This window comes from Muscardinus avellanarius (assembly GCF_963383645.1).
Source record: "Muscardinus avellanarius genome assembly, chromosome: 2".
NCBI classification, from domain to species: domain Eukaryota; kingdom Metazoa; phylum Chordata; class Mammalia; order Rodentia; family Gliridae; genus Muscardinus; species Muscardinus avellanarius.
Window position 1 is genome coordinate 125,223,350 of NC_137787.1, and position 14,065 is coordinate 125,237,414.

Here is a 14,065-nt window from a genome sequence, read left to right on the forward strand (position 1 = left end):
TTTATTTGGAAACAGGGTCTCTTAAGCCAGAGAGGCTGGCTTCAAACCTGTGAGATCCTCCTGTCTCTGCCTCTCAAACTCGGGGATTACAAGCGTGCGCCGCCACGCCCGGCGACTGCTTTCCAGTTTTGCAAATCTCTTTCACAGCTGGGTACTCACACCTGCTTCAGTTTGTGGTGCTGGGTTGTTAGGGGTGAGGTGTGTCTATCAGAAAGCTCAGCATCACACACATTCACTGCTGGAAAGGGGGAACCTGGAGAACCCCTAAAACGTCTCCCCACGACGACAGATCCTTGGGCTGCTTGGAGAACCACTCATCTAGTGACTTCCTGCAGATTTGAGGTTCTTCTTTCCTTAAAGTTGTAGATGACACTTAGAGCTGGACTTTGGGTTCAAGTCTTTGGAATAATGGGTCATTTTTGGAAAATTTAATGTCTAATCAACTGAAAAAAGTATGAGGAACAAAATGTTTCTTTTTTTTAATACAGAAGACTTTTTTTTTTCTTCATTCAGGAGTGTAAGGATTTGGAAGGACTGATCTAGGCTCCGGAAAAGGCCAGGAGCCCGAGGCTACCCAGGTGACACAGTCCTGGGAAAACAGGTTTGAAGCAGCTGTGTGGAAGCTGCGTCCACTCGAGCTTTCCTTTTAACAAGATTAGTCTTGCTTTCCTCTCCTTTTTATTTCACTGTCTGCGGCCCACCTCTTGGCTCTCGTGGTAATGTGATTAGCTGGCCTGTGGCCCACACCGAGGCCACTGTCACAAAGATCTCTGCTTCCTTGAGTGCATCTCACCCCAACATGACATCTTGTGTTTATAGTCACAGGGGGTATTGTTAACTCTCGGATTCAAATAGAAGGGATATTTACAACGCTCCTGCCTCTCCCACCCCCATAAAAGTTGATTCAGGGAGACATTTAGGGAAGAAATAGACAGAAGGCAGATGTGTAGCCTTCTCCAGATGCGGAGGAGCTGCAATTGTCCTGCTTATGTAATGGCTTTTTATGGCTCATTGCAAATGCCTCTTCTGACTTTTAAAAAGGTGCCAAAGTCAAATAGAGATAGGTAGTTACCCAAAATGTTTTAGTAATCTCACTAGACACTCCAGGTGGCTCAAAATCCTCCATCAGAGGATGCATAATAAGCAAACATCCCTTTCCCATCTTGTGGCTGTAACTGTGGTTTTCCCATGTTTATGTGTAAGACTGCACGTGTTACCAAAACAAAAGAGAAACAATCACGTCTTATTTGGGCAATGAATGTCTTTTCTTAAACCCTTAATGGCTCAATAATTGTTTTAAAGGCAATTTATATAATTACAGCAAGAAGAAAATGAAATTAATGGAGAATGTAGACCCCCCCCCATTTCTTTTCATTAATGCAAGTCCATTCATCCAATTATCTCTGTAGGACAAATTTGATTTTAGTGATTTTGACAATGTAGGTTAAGTTGAACAGGAACATGTCTAGGGCAGGGAGAGTTTTTCTTTTCACAACTATGGCCTTTGGTCAGCTTTCAGCTCTGCTATTCTCAAGCCAAAGATGGTTTGTTAATACTTTTACTTACAATTTGATGTCAGCACACAGGGTAAGGGACCTACCCTTCAGCTGGGGCTTGGGAGGGATGGCTGGGGGGATACTGGGTGCTCAGAAGTCCTGCATGGTGGCACATGCTTGTAATCCCAGCATTTGGGACGCTGAGACAGAAGGACTGAGGTTCCCAGACAGCCTCAGCTACTACTTGGTGAGGCCTTTTGTAACTTAGTGAGACCTTGTTTCCAAATAAAGAATTAAAAAAATAGGGCTGGGGGTATATATAGCTCAGAGGTAGAATGCCCCTGGGTTCCATCCCCAGTACCGCAGAAGAAGAAGAAGAAGAAGAAGAAGAAGAAGGAGAAGGAGAAGGAGAAGGAGAAGGAGAAGGAGAAGGAGAAGGAGAAGGAGAAGGAGAAGGAGAAGGAGAAGGAGAAGGAGAAGGAGAAGAAGGAGAAGAAGTCATCTTGGCCCACTGTTATTTGTCTTTCAGAGCTAGGTGCTAAGAAACAAATCAGAGGTTGATAGAAAAATGGCCAAGAGAGGGCAGAGTATCTAAACAGATGTGTCCCAGGCACAGAAATCAGGCTCCATCTCCAAGGACTAGTCCAAAAAGCTCATCCCTGAAGAGTAAAGTCCAGTGTTTAATAACCAGCTTTTGGTGTGGAGAGGATAAGCTCTGGCTTGGAGTGTTGGCCATTTCTGTGGTATAAACGTTCCCATCCTACCCGGGTGCCCACTCCAGCAACTGGGCCTAAGCTTCCCATCCCTTCTGCTCCGTTATGAGTGAGGTGCCACGCGCCAGCTCTCCAGGAGACTGCAAGCCTCCATCACGAAGGTTGAGTGTGTCCTGCAGCCCCTCATCACCTGCAATGCCAAGCACAGGTCCCCACCATAGAAAGTCCTCTATGAAGACCCTTCCGGTCCAATCATTACTGCTATTTTTATTATTAGAGTTGTTCCTGTTAGCTATTTATGAATTAAAATTTAATATTTCATTCAATGACAAACATCAGGATTAGAGAGAAAGAATGTGTATGTCGAAAGAATAAAAGTTGGTACTCCAATTGGACCCCCATGTCAGAAAACAAGTAAAGACCTGTATTTTACTTTCTCTTCTCTTCTCTTCTCTTCTTGCTCTTCCTCATGCCACAGAGTGTTTTTCTCTCTTTGTTCCCTCTCCTCTTCCCACACTATTCCCCTTCTTTATTCTTTATTTATGTATATATTCAAATATTCACAATTGATCCTCAGCCATGGTACTGGCAAAATTCCTTACCTCGCCTACAGTCACCAGTGTCATCTCCCTGTAACAGTGATCTTTCGTATGTTCCCTTTCCCAGGGGAATCTCACATCTTCTCAAAGCAAATCTCAGAACCCTCCTTGACTCTGAATTCCAGGATGTGGGACAAAGCATGAGACCCAAGGAACTGTTGGCAGGGCCACGTTTCTTCCAGGCTTCTGCTGGTCCCTGAAGCTTCCAGAGAGACCCATCCGGGCCACAGCTCTGAAGGAGGAGGGGAGGACAGTCTAGTGCATCAGGAGCCTGGAGTTCTCATCTAGCACACCACACAGTTACATAGTTTTAGGTAAATCATTTCCCATGCATTCATTAAACATTAAAAAACCTTTTACATCTTAATATTTATCTATCGCCTGGGAACAGCAACACATTTGCTTAGAGACCATTTTTTTGAAGTCCAAGTACATGAGTTGGTACTTTAAAAGCACAAAGCATAGCCTCAGCTACTTAGTGAGGCCCTTTGCAACTCAGTGAGACCCTGCTTCAAAATAAAGAATAAAAAATAGGTCTGGGGGTGTAGCTCAGAGGTAGAATGCCGCTGGGTTCCATCCCCGGTACCGGGGGGGGGGGCACAAAGCCTGGTCTATATCCATAGATGATGTAGAAGCAGGAGATCCTTAGGGCAGCTACTGCAAACAAGTTGAAATAAAGTGTCATTTTCCTTTGGACTTTACACCAGTGACACCATAGCTGAAATGGACCTTATGGTATTTTACCCTTTTGATCCAAATATGTAAGGTACTTATCATTAGCATCAAAGTGTTTATTAAATATCAAAAATCTATGTCTGTTGTGTTCTGGGCCCACTAGTTAAGGTGATTATTTGTCTTCAAAAATAAATGAAGAGCCTGTAATCAAATTCTAGTTGGCTAACGGCATCACTGATGTACTCAGAAATGCTCCCAGTCCCAGAAGCTATAGGGCATAGTTCATCATCTTCTTTCTAGATTTCTGGACTGGGCAAAAGTTATAGGAATATTCAGTTTCTATTAAATTTTTTCCTGAACTTTTATTAACTTAAGGTGTTGCTATAGTGCAAACTATTATCGTTGGAGATAAAAATCTGACCAAAATATAGATGTAACTATTTAAATAAGAATTTTAATTTTAACTACTCTCATCATGTGTCTGTATTTGGGGGCAGATATTCAGAAGATTCTTTTCCTGTGGGTTACCCATTATCTAGTCAATAGATAGCACCCATAGAATGAGTGCTATTCTAGATTCAGAGCTAATCTTGGGCTGGGAATGTAGCTCAAAGGTAGAGTGCTTACTTAGCCCACAAGAGGCCCCAGCCACAAATATAATTAAAAAACAAAACAGAGCTAGTCTCCCCCAAATCCTGCTGATTGAGTATTCCAGGAAGGAGGCCCAGGAAGGAGTCCCCTCTCGTCCTTCTTATCTGTTAGCCTCACATGGCAACTTGGACCCCTAGTGTCTTAGACAAACTTATAGACTGTGGTCTAACACTAGATACCTGCTTCAGCCCAGAGAAGAGTCTTCGGTGCAAACAAGCAGTTGTATATTCTTGGCAGATTGTAGAGCTCTGTCCTCACCTGGGCTGGGGCTGGAGGAGCTGATACAGGAACTGAAGCCGTAGCAAGTTCTGGATAAAGTGCGCTCGCACACCTGGTCTTACTGGCACATCCTCCCCAGGGACAGGAAACTCGTGACTGCTCTGTCACGATGCCCATAAAACATGTGGGGATGGAGGTCCAGAGGGAGCAGACCCGAGAGAGGGTGATTCTGTGAGCTTCTGGGAGACAGGGCAAGTTGCCAAACCAGGCACTCTTGGTCCAGCCTGCTCTACACCCTGGTCATTCCTAATATGAGCCGAGTTATTAGAGAGGTACATTTACTAGAAAGGAAGGGAAAGTTAAAATCCATCCATGATGCTCAGTGAAAAACACTTCCTCTGTCAAAAATTTAAATACATTTCTCTCAAAAGACCTTTTCCAGCCACATGTGGTGGCCACGCTTGTAATCCCAGCACTGGGGAGGCTGAGACCATGGGATCGTGGTTCCGCGGACAGACTCAGCTACTTAGTGAGGCCTTCTGCAACTTAATGTGACCCTGTTTCAAAATAAAGAATAAAAAAATAAGGCAGGGGGTGTATCTCAGAGAGCGAATGCCCCTAGGTTCCATCCCCAGACCTGCAAAAAAAAAAAAAAAAAAGAACCTTTTCTTTAAATATGGAAACTTCAATACACTATCTAAGCACAAAGAAATGAGTCTATTTTAGCCAAGCAGGGTGCTACACACTTGAAATCCTAGTACTTGGCAGCCTGAGGGTAGAGGCCAGCCCCACCAACTTAGCAAGACTCTGTTTTCAAAAAAACAACAAACAAACAAAAACATAAATAAAAAGGCTGGGAGTGTTTTTTTTTTAAGATACATAAATAAAAAGGGCTGGGTGTGGCTCAGAGGTAGAATGTTCCTGGGTTCAATCTCTGGTTCCAAAATAAATAAATAAATAAATAAAAAAGATAAGTAAAAGGGCTGGGTGGGGAGTGTAGCTCAGAAGTAGAGAACCCTGGGTTCAGTGCCCGGTAACACACATGCACACACACGCACGCATGCATGTGTTCTTTGCATGTGTGTAAATGTTGTTAGTATTGGAATTATCTGAGCTGGAGGTGACAGCTGCATTTCTACTGATGTGCCTGGGCTCTCACTCCTCCAGGTCCCTCTTGCAGATCAGATGTTAGGTCCCAAGGTGGCCCTTTCCCTTGAATTGCAGAAAGGGAAGTGATGAGTCTGCCTACTTCTGTCAAGGTTTTTAAGGCCGGGCGTGGTGGCGCACGCTTGTAATCCCTGTGCTTGGGAGGCTGAGACAGGAGGATCATATGGGTTCGAAGCCAGCCTCAGCTACTTAGTGAGGCTCTCAGCAACTAAGTGAGACCCTGTTTCCAAATAAAATATAAAAAAAATGGTCTGGGAGTATAGCCCGGAGGTAGAAAGCCTCTGGGTTCCACCCCCAGTACCACCAAAAAAAAAAAAAAAAAAGGTTTTTAGGTCAATAAAAATTAGCCATTTGTTTGTTGTTGTGGTTCAACCTATTATTAACTCTCTACTATTAGTAGAAGGTGCGTATTTAAATATATTTTTCCTGTAGTTATCTTATAAGGAGCATATTTTAGTGTTAAAAACCCTGGGATGGTTTCCCAATGAATATTTTTAGAAAGAACTTTTTCTCCCATGGAGACCCTGGTGAGAGTTCTCTTGAAGCAAGTTTGGAAGTCTTCTTTGTTTCTTGACTGGATTAGCACATGGCCGGAGATGGAAGCTGGGGCAGGTGTGGAGCCGTCCACAGTAGACTACAAACAAGAGGATAGCTCAGTGTCACCTCTAGGATCCAGGCCCTATCAACAGAAGAGAAGATCTGGGAGATAGAGAAAATGGTCTCATCTTGCTATATTTTTTTAAACAAACGGATCCTTTTTGAAAGACACAAACTGTTAACATTACGAATGATAACAGGAGCCAGGCATGGTGGCACACACCTATAATCCTAGTACTTGGGAAGATGAGACTAGAGGATTACAGGTTTGAGACCAGCCTGGGCAATTTAGCAAGACCCTCAGCAACTTAGTAAGACCCTGTTTGAAAACAAAAATTTAAAACTTCTGGGGGTAGGCCAGGCGTGGTAACACGCTTGTAATCCCTGTGCTTGGGAGGCGGAGACAGGAGGATCGTGCTGGTTCAAAACCAGCCTTGCTGGCTTAAGAGACCCTGTTTCAAAAAAAAAAAAAAAAAAAAAAAGCCAGGCGTGGTGGCGCACGCTTGTAATCCCCGCACTTGGGAGGCAGAGACAGGAGGATCGCGCAGGTTCGAAGCCAGCCCCGCGCGCTGGCTTAGGAGACCCTATTTCCAAATAAAAATGTAAAAATAGGTCTGGGAGTGTAGCCCGTAGGTAAAAGGGCTTCCAGGAAGCCCAGTACCACACACACAAAAAATTATATATATATATATATATATATATTATAGGTCTGGGAGTGTAGCCCAGAGGTAGAAGGGCTTCCAGGAACCCCAGTACTGCCCCCCCAAAAAATAAACTTCTGGGGGTATAACTCAGAGGTAGAGTGCCCCTGAGTTCGATCCCCAGTACCATGAAAAAAAAAAAAAATCTGACGCCATGAAAAAGAAAGCTTTAAAAAGTATTCACTTGACCAATAAAAGGACAAGGGCAGCTTCTCACACAGGGAAAAAAGGCACTTTTTAGTCATTGGATAAAGTGTTACAACACATATAAATCATATATCCGTGTCTTTGGAAAATGTCCTTTGATATTGGAAGTTGAGTTTTATGATCTGCCAATAATTAAAATCTGGGGTTATGTTTTTCAGGGGGAGAAAATGAAACCCTTTTAAAACCAACACCTTGTTTTTCAGGATGTAACCTGGGGCAGATTTTTATGGCCCCAGCAGGCTTTAGACACTGCCTGGCAGCATCTTCCTAATTCTCAAACTGCTCCTTGCACTGCCTCTTTATGGCTGGGCTGAGCTTCCGGCCCTGGCAGAAGCACAGACCTGCCCTGGCCCATCTCAGCTGCGGACTGAAGTGGCTGAGCCCAGGTTTAGACGGAGGCTAAATTCTAAACTGAGGGCAGCTGGAACCAGAGACACAGAACAACTAGTCTTCTTAAATTACAGTCACGCTCAATGGTGTGCCAGGGCTGGTTGGTCCAGGCAGGCAAGAATCTTCAGGATTCTTCTAAGTCAGTTATCAAATATAGCCATTATTAGTAATTAAGTTACATAAAGTTACAATTAAATAAATGATAAACTGGTGTGGTGGCATACGCCTGTAATCCCAGTACTTGGGAGGCTGAGACAGGAGGATCACAGGTTTACGACCAGCCTCAGCAACTTAACAAGACTGTCAGCAACTTACAAACGGGTTGGAGCGTAGGTCAGAGGGAGAATGTTTTTGGGTTCAATCCCTAGTAACACACACACACACACACACAAAACCAAAATAATTTATTTGGAAAACGAATCACTTCCTGATTTTTTTTACTATGATCTATGTTCCTGTGGCCATTAGGCTACTGTAGGTATATGGCAGCAGGTCATGCAGTGGTGTATTAGTGCACATTGCTTCTTAACTCCACTTTCAGGATGTCCTGTCAGTAGATTAAAACTTGTTATGCTGGAAACTGTAGTGTTCACACCAGAGACACTGACACACAGCACCAGTCACGGCTTGATGGGTTGTTTTCTTGATTGTTCCAGGCTTAGCTGAGTGATGAAGCCGGGCCGGGCGTGGTGGCGCACGCTTGTAATCCCAGCATCCAGTAGGCTGAGACCGGGGGATCGTGCATGGTTCGCCGCCAGCTTCAGCTACTTAGTGAGGCCCTCTGCAACTTAGTGGGACCCTGTTTCAAAATAAAGAATAAAACCTAGGGCAGGGGGTGTAGCTTGAAGGGCAAATGCCCCTGGGTTCCATCCCTAGACCCACAAAAAAAGAGTGATGAAAACTATTAATAATATAGATTACACCTAGAAAGTGCATCTAAAGTATAACTATCACTTGAAAAGTAGAAATATACTCTTCCAGTTTTTGAAAGCACTATCTGATTCAGCAGAGAAGTCACTGGCCTTACTGATAAATGACTTCGGTTTGAACAGTCTTTATTGTTTTGCTTTGGTCTTTTTTAAAAAATTTTTCGTGGTACTGGGGGTGGAACCCAGAGGCTTTCTACCTCCGGGCTATACTCCCAGACCTATTTTCTATTTTATTTGGAAACAGGGTCTCACTGAGTTGCTGAGAGCCTCACTAAGTAGCTGAGGCTGGCTTCGAACCTGCGCGATCCTCTAGTCTCAGCCTCCCAAGTGCGGGGATTATAAGCGTGCGCCACCACGCCTGCCTCTTTGATCTTACTCTTAAACAAGAATGTCAAACAACATTTATGTGGGAACTATATTCATTTACAAGTTGCAACAATAGTTTTGAGAGGGGCCCAAGAGTTAAACAAAAAGCACTCTTAGAATTAGTTGACTACATGATATTTATCTGTTTGTTTGTTTGTTGCAGTACTGGGGATGGAACCAGGGGCATCGTACCTTTGAGCTACACCCCCAGCCCTATTTTTTATTCTTTATTTTTTAAAATTTTTATTCTTTAATTTTGAAACAGGGTCTCATTGAAGTTGCAAAGGGCGCTGAGGCTGTCCACGGACCACAATCCTGTCTCAGTCTCCCGAATGCTGGGATCACAAATGTGCACCACCATGCCCGGCTTGACTATACTGTATTTATGAAGAGTGCTGTGTATTTATTTGTAAACTGTGTGGTACACTGGCATTTCCAAACTTGTAGCAAGGTGGCTTGCAAAACTTCTCAGACAGCATCCCACTTTGACAATCCCAAATCCTCATGGATTACATACTTTGGTCAACTTCCACACGGCAGAAAACAGAGTTCTGCACTAACAGCAGGAGAATCATGTACATTTCTGATGTAGTAACAGGGGCACAGGTGATTCCTATGTGAAATCCTTTAATGTGTTAGGGTATGGTTACCCGAACAGGATAGACAGATGCCAAAATACACCATCACACACTCACCAAAGAACATGCAACAGACTATACTTAGGCTGACACTAATAAGCCAAACTTAAAAACTAGCTGGGCGTGGTGGCGCTAGCTTGTAATCCCATGGCTTGGGAGGTCGAGACAGGAGAATCGCAGGTTCGCAGCCAGCCTCTACTACTTAGTGAGACCTTGTTTCAAAATAAAGAATAAAAAATAGGGCTGAGGGTATAGCTCAGAGGTAGAATGTTCCTGAGTTCAACCCCCAGTGCCACAAAATAAAATAAAAAAATAAAATAAAAAATAAAAAACAAGCTGGGTGTGGTGGCGCAGGCTTGTAATCCCCGCACTTGGGAGGCAGAGATGGGAGGATCCTGCAGGTTCGAAGCAGCCTTGCTGGCTTAAGAGACCCTGTTTCCAAATAAAATGTAAAATAGATCTGGGGGTGTAGCCCGGAGGTAGGAGGGTTCCATCCCCAGTACCACCAAAAATAAATAAATAAACAAATAAATAAATAAAAATAAAAAACAAGAAAAACAGCACTGTACAGCACAGCCCACTCAAGATGGTGCTGGGAGTGAAGCGTTCTTCCTCCTCGAGACAGGAATCCCAACTATGCTGCAAGTGCTGGCGGAGGCAGCCAGGCCTCATGGGAGGAATGAAGCCAAACACTCAGCAAATTCTGGTCCTGTGCTAATTTTAGTGCATGAAGAATAAACCTTACCAACTCTTAATGACTCACTTCTTAAGTCACAGATAACTGGGCTTTAGTCATCTATAGAAAGTGCTAGGGCTGCCTGTCATTCGCACATGAGGTACCCAGGGAGAACCCCAGAATTTGCCTCTGTTCCCAGCCTAGCTGGAGGCCGGCTGGGTGTCCGGCCAGGTGGCACAGGCTCAAGGGAGTTCCACCCCACTGCTGATGCCTCGCGCTGGCTTCCTGGCGAGGCGTCACTAAGGCCATTTCTATCTGCCGTCACGTTTCATTTAGATGCTGGTGTCCAGGCAGTGCTGTGCTCAGGGAGGTCCATGCTTGCCCTTGCTGGCAGTAAGGCTGGCATATTTGTTCAGACATCAAATCCCCAGTTAGCTTGCTGCTTCTGTGTCTGAGTCAATCACGGCATTTCTGCAGTTAGCGGCAGCTCCCTTTTCTCCAAGAGGATGGACGGGCTTCCCCCACCCCCATGACCGCGGAGGCCCAGCTCTGTGGCAGGCAGACAGCCATTCATCATTCCAAATGAGGGCCGAGTGGCCGGCTGTCTCTGTTTTGGAAATTCTGGGTCTGCTTCATCAAGTGCTTTAAAGAGCTTATCTTTCTGTTTATTTGTTTCTCCAGCTGGAAACAGCATTGGCCCAGGGACAGCCCAGCACCCGGAACTGGGCCAGGAGCTGTCCTCTCCTTATCCTTGGTTTAGAGTTGACTTGGGGGTTAAAGGTTATGTTTTCTGAGAAAGGTAGTAAAACATTAATGATGGGCAAGTTCTCTCCCCCTCCCCCATGAACTGGGAAGTCCTGTTTGCTCTATAAAGGGGACTGTATTTGCTCAGAGTCATTTGAAATTGGCAGTGTGAATGGCCCCCTGGCTTCTTCCCAACGTGGGGTCCTGCCCTGAGGTATGTTGCAGGATGGTGTACCAGGCAGGTGAGACCAAGGCCTACCTTCATCAAACCCTCCCAGCACGGGACAAATGCTTCATATTCTGTGGGAATCGCTGGTTAGTAAGCTGTTAGGAGCCACATGGACTTCCCGGAGCCTGGACCCACTGGGCAGACGCACCGAGGAACCTGCAGCCGGGCACAGCACTGTGCAGTAGGAAGGAGGGCTGGAAGCCTGATTGCCCGGCATCATTGAAGAATCCGATTTTATTCCCGTCTCTGATGCCCAGACCTCTGAGTGGCTTGGGAAGAACAGGACACATTTATTTGTCTAGTGTCTATCTTGTGGCCCAGAGCAAGTCCACAGCAAGCATTTGCTGAGTGAAAAAGTAATCCCGCCTCCTGCATATGCTGGTTGCCCCTGCATCCATGGCACTTACAGCCACACTGGGGAGACACAGGTGTTACATGGTACATGTGACACCAGGATAATACCAGCAGAGCCAGGAACTGACACATGGGCACGTTGGCACACCCTGCTGGAAGAATCTGAGAGGCCCCCGTGGGCTCAGGGCTGAGGCCAAGCAGGCGCCTCTGTGTCTGCTGGGCAAATATCAGGTTACTGGACATGTGCAGAGGAGAAGAAAACACATTCTGGTCTGCTCTCAGGTTCTAGCAAAGTCTACTTTAAAAACTTGGACTGAGCTGGGCACAGTGGCACATACCTGTTATATCAGTACTTGGGAGGCTGAGATGGAGGATCACAGGGTTGAGGCCAGCTTCCACAACTTAGTGAAAATGTCAGAAATTTAGCAAGACCCTGTTTCAAAATGAAAAGTAAAAAGGGCTGGAGGGTATAGCCTGAAGGTAGAATGCCCCTAGGCTCAACCACCAGGACCCCTCTAAAAGAGTTGCCACATTTTAAATTTTTTTTTTTTTTTTTTTTTTTTTTTTTTTACCATGAGTGTTCAAGACGAGAGTGTCTTTCAAGCTTACTCAGGAGGCTGTTTATATATTCAAAGGCTGGAGTGTATATGTAGAAAAGAAGCACCAGCATCATCACCCACAGCCAGAGCAAACCAGCCAAGCTTTCAGGTCCAGCCTGTCTAGAGCAGCCTGGACCTGCAGGGGCACTAGTGCTTGGAGAAGCAACAATCCTCACTCAGGCAGGGGCTGCTTTAATATCTCCTCCCTGAAGTGTGTCCCCAGACCCGGGCAGGCTCGCTCTCCACAGTCTCATGGAGCTCAGCCGGTGTCCTTCTTGCAGGCAATGACGGGCACTTCCAGGACGGGCGGCAGGGACGCTCTGGGGCGCACAGGCTGGCCCTCCTCGGGCTGGAGGAATTCGCTCTGATGGTTACATTTGTTCTAGACCTGTGGGCGTGGCTATGCAGCATTTGGCAGTATCAGATAGCAATCAGACTAATTTCCTATTATGTTCTAACAATATAAAATTCCAACCCCTGTCATCGAAGCAAATAATAAATCTTCCTAGACCGTAATCACTCGATTTGGCTATTTACTTTAATCAAATCACAAAATAATGATCAAATTTGGATTTGATTGTATGCCTATAAAGATAACCAAGAAGCCGACATAAGTAACTGTCAGTAAAAGTCTTTGCAGACAACAGCTAGCATTACAACATGCCAATTACATTTTTATCAGGTAGTTAAGTTAATTACCTGTGGTAAATGTGTTAGTGGGACAAGTTCAGATTGCTGTCAACATTTACTGACCACTTTAAAATGCTGCCTGTCCATATGGGAGGATCAAGGGTATAATAGCATGCAGATTATTGACACCTGCTAATGTCATATAAAATCCAAGCAAGTTATTCTGGTTGGAACCTGCACACCTGTTTCCCACCACAAGATGGCTCTCTATGGCTTCGTCTCAGAAGCAACATGGACTCCAGGGCAAATTTCTGTTTGTGAAAAGCAATGGTACTATCAAAATAAAAGAGTCAGTTTGAGCCAGTGATTCCAGCCTCCCTTCCTTGCTGAGAAAAACCTGCCCCTTCGGCCCCTTCTTCCCAGGCTTGAAAGCGTGGTCTGGAGTCCGCAGTTCTGGCAGGGATTTTTGTCCATCTTCCCAGTGCTAAGGGCCATGTGTGTAATTGAACTTGAAAACTTGGGGTGTGTTTCATCACAGGCTGGTGGGGGCTGAGGGCAGCCGGGGGCGTCAGCAAGAAGCCATGTGCTGAGCCAAAGTCTGTTCCAGTAGCATCCACCTCTAGTTGGGGATGCACTGCCTGAAATCTCTCAACCCCCATGGAATAATAGTCAAGTCGTATATAATTTTACCACAGGACTTATTCCTTTGGTCAATTATATTAAGACAACGCCTTTCCCAACTCCCCCCAAACCTGAATCTCTCAACACTCGCTCTTGGTTAGGAATGCCAGCCTCACCCGCTCCCGCTCCCGCTCCCCAGGCTGCCCACCATTCCCAGGCAGTGCCACCCACTACCAGTGTGCCTTTAATAACACATTATATTTTTACACACTTACGGTACACATATACAGTATGTATGATCGGATCCAATTAATTAGCATTTCCATCTCCTCAAACATTTCTCATTTCTCTGAGACAGGAATTTTTGGATTTTTCTTCTCTAGGTTTTTTGTTTTTGTTTTTGTTTTTTGGTTTTTTTTTTTTTTTTTTTTTTTTTTTGGTGGTACTGGGGTTCCTGGAAGCCCTTCTACCTCCAGGCTACACTCCCAGACCTATTTTTTTTTTTTTTACATTTTTATTTGGAAACAGGGTCTCCTAAGCCAGCGCGCGCGGCTGGCTTCAAACCTGCGCCATCCTCCTGTCTCTGCCTCCCAAGCGCGGGGATTACAAGCGTGCACCACCGCGCCCGGCTTCTCTAGTTATTTCGAAGCACACAAATTGTTGTGGGCTATAGTTACCCTGCTACACTGTGCTGTAGAACAGCAGAACTGACTCCTTCTGTGTAACTGTCTGGTACCTGTCACCCAATCTTTCTTTATCTGATTTCTCCTGTCCCACTCCTCCTTTTATTCCCAGCCTCTAGTGACCACTGTTCTGTTCTCTGCTTTTAGGAGGTCAACTCTTTAGCTTTACAAATGAATGAGA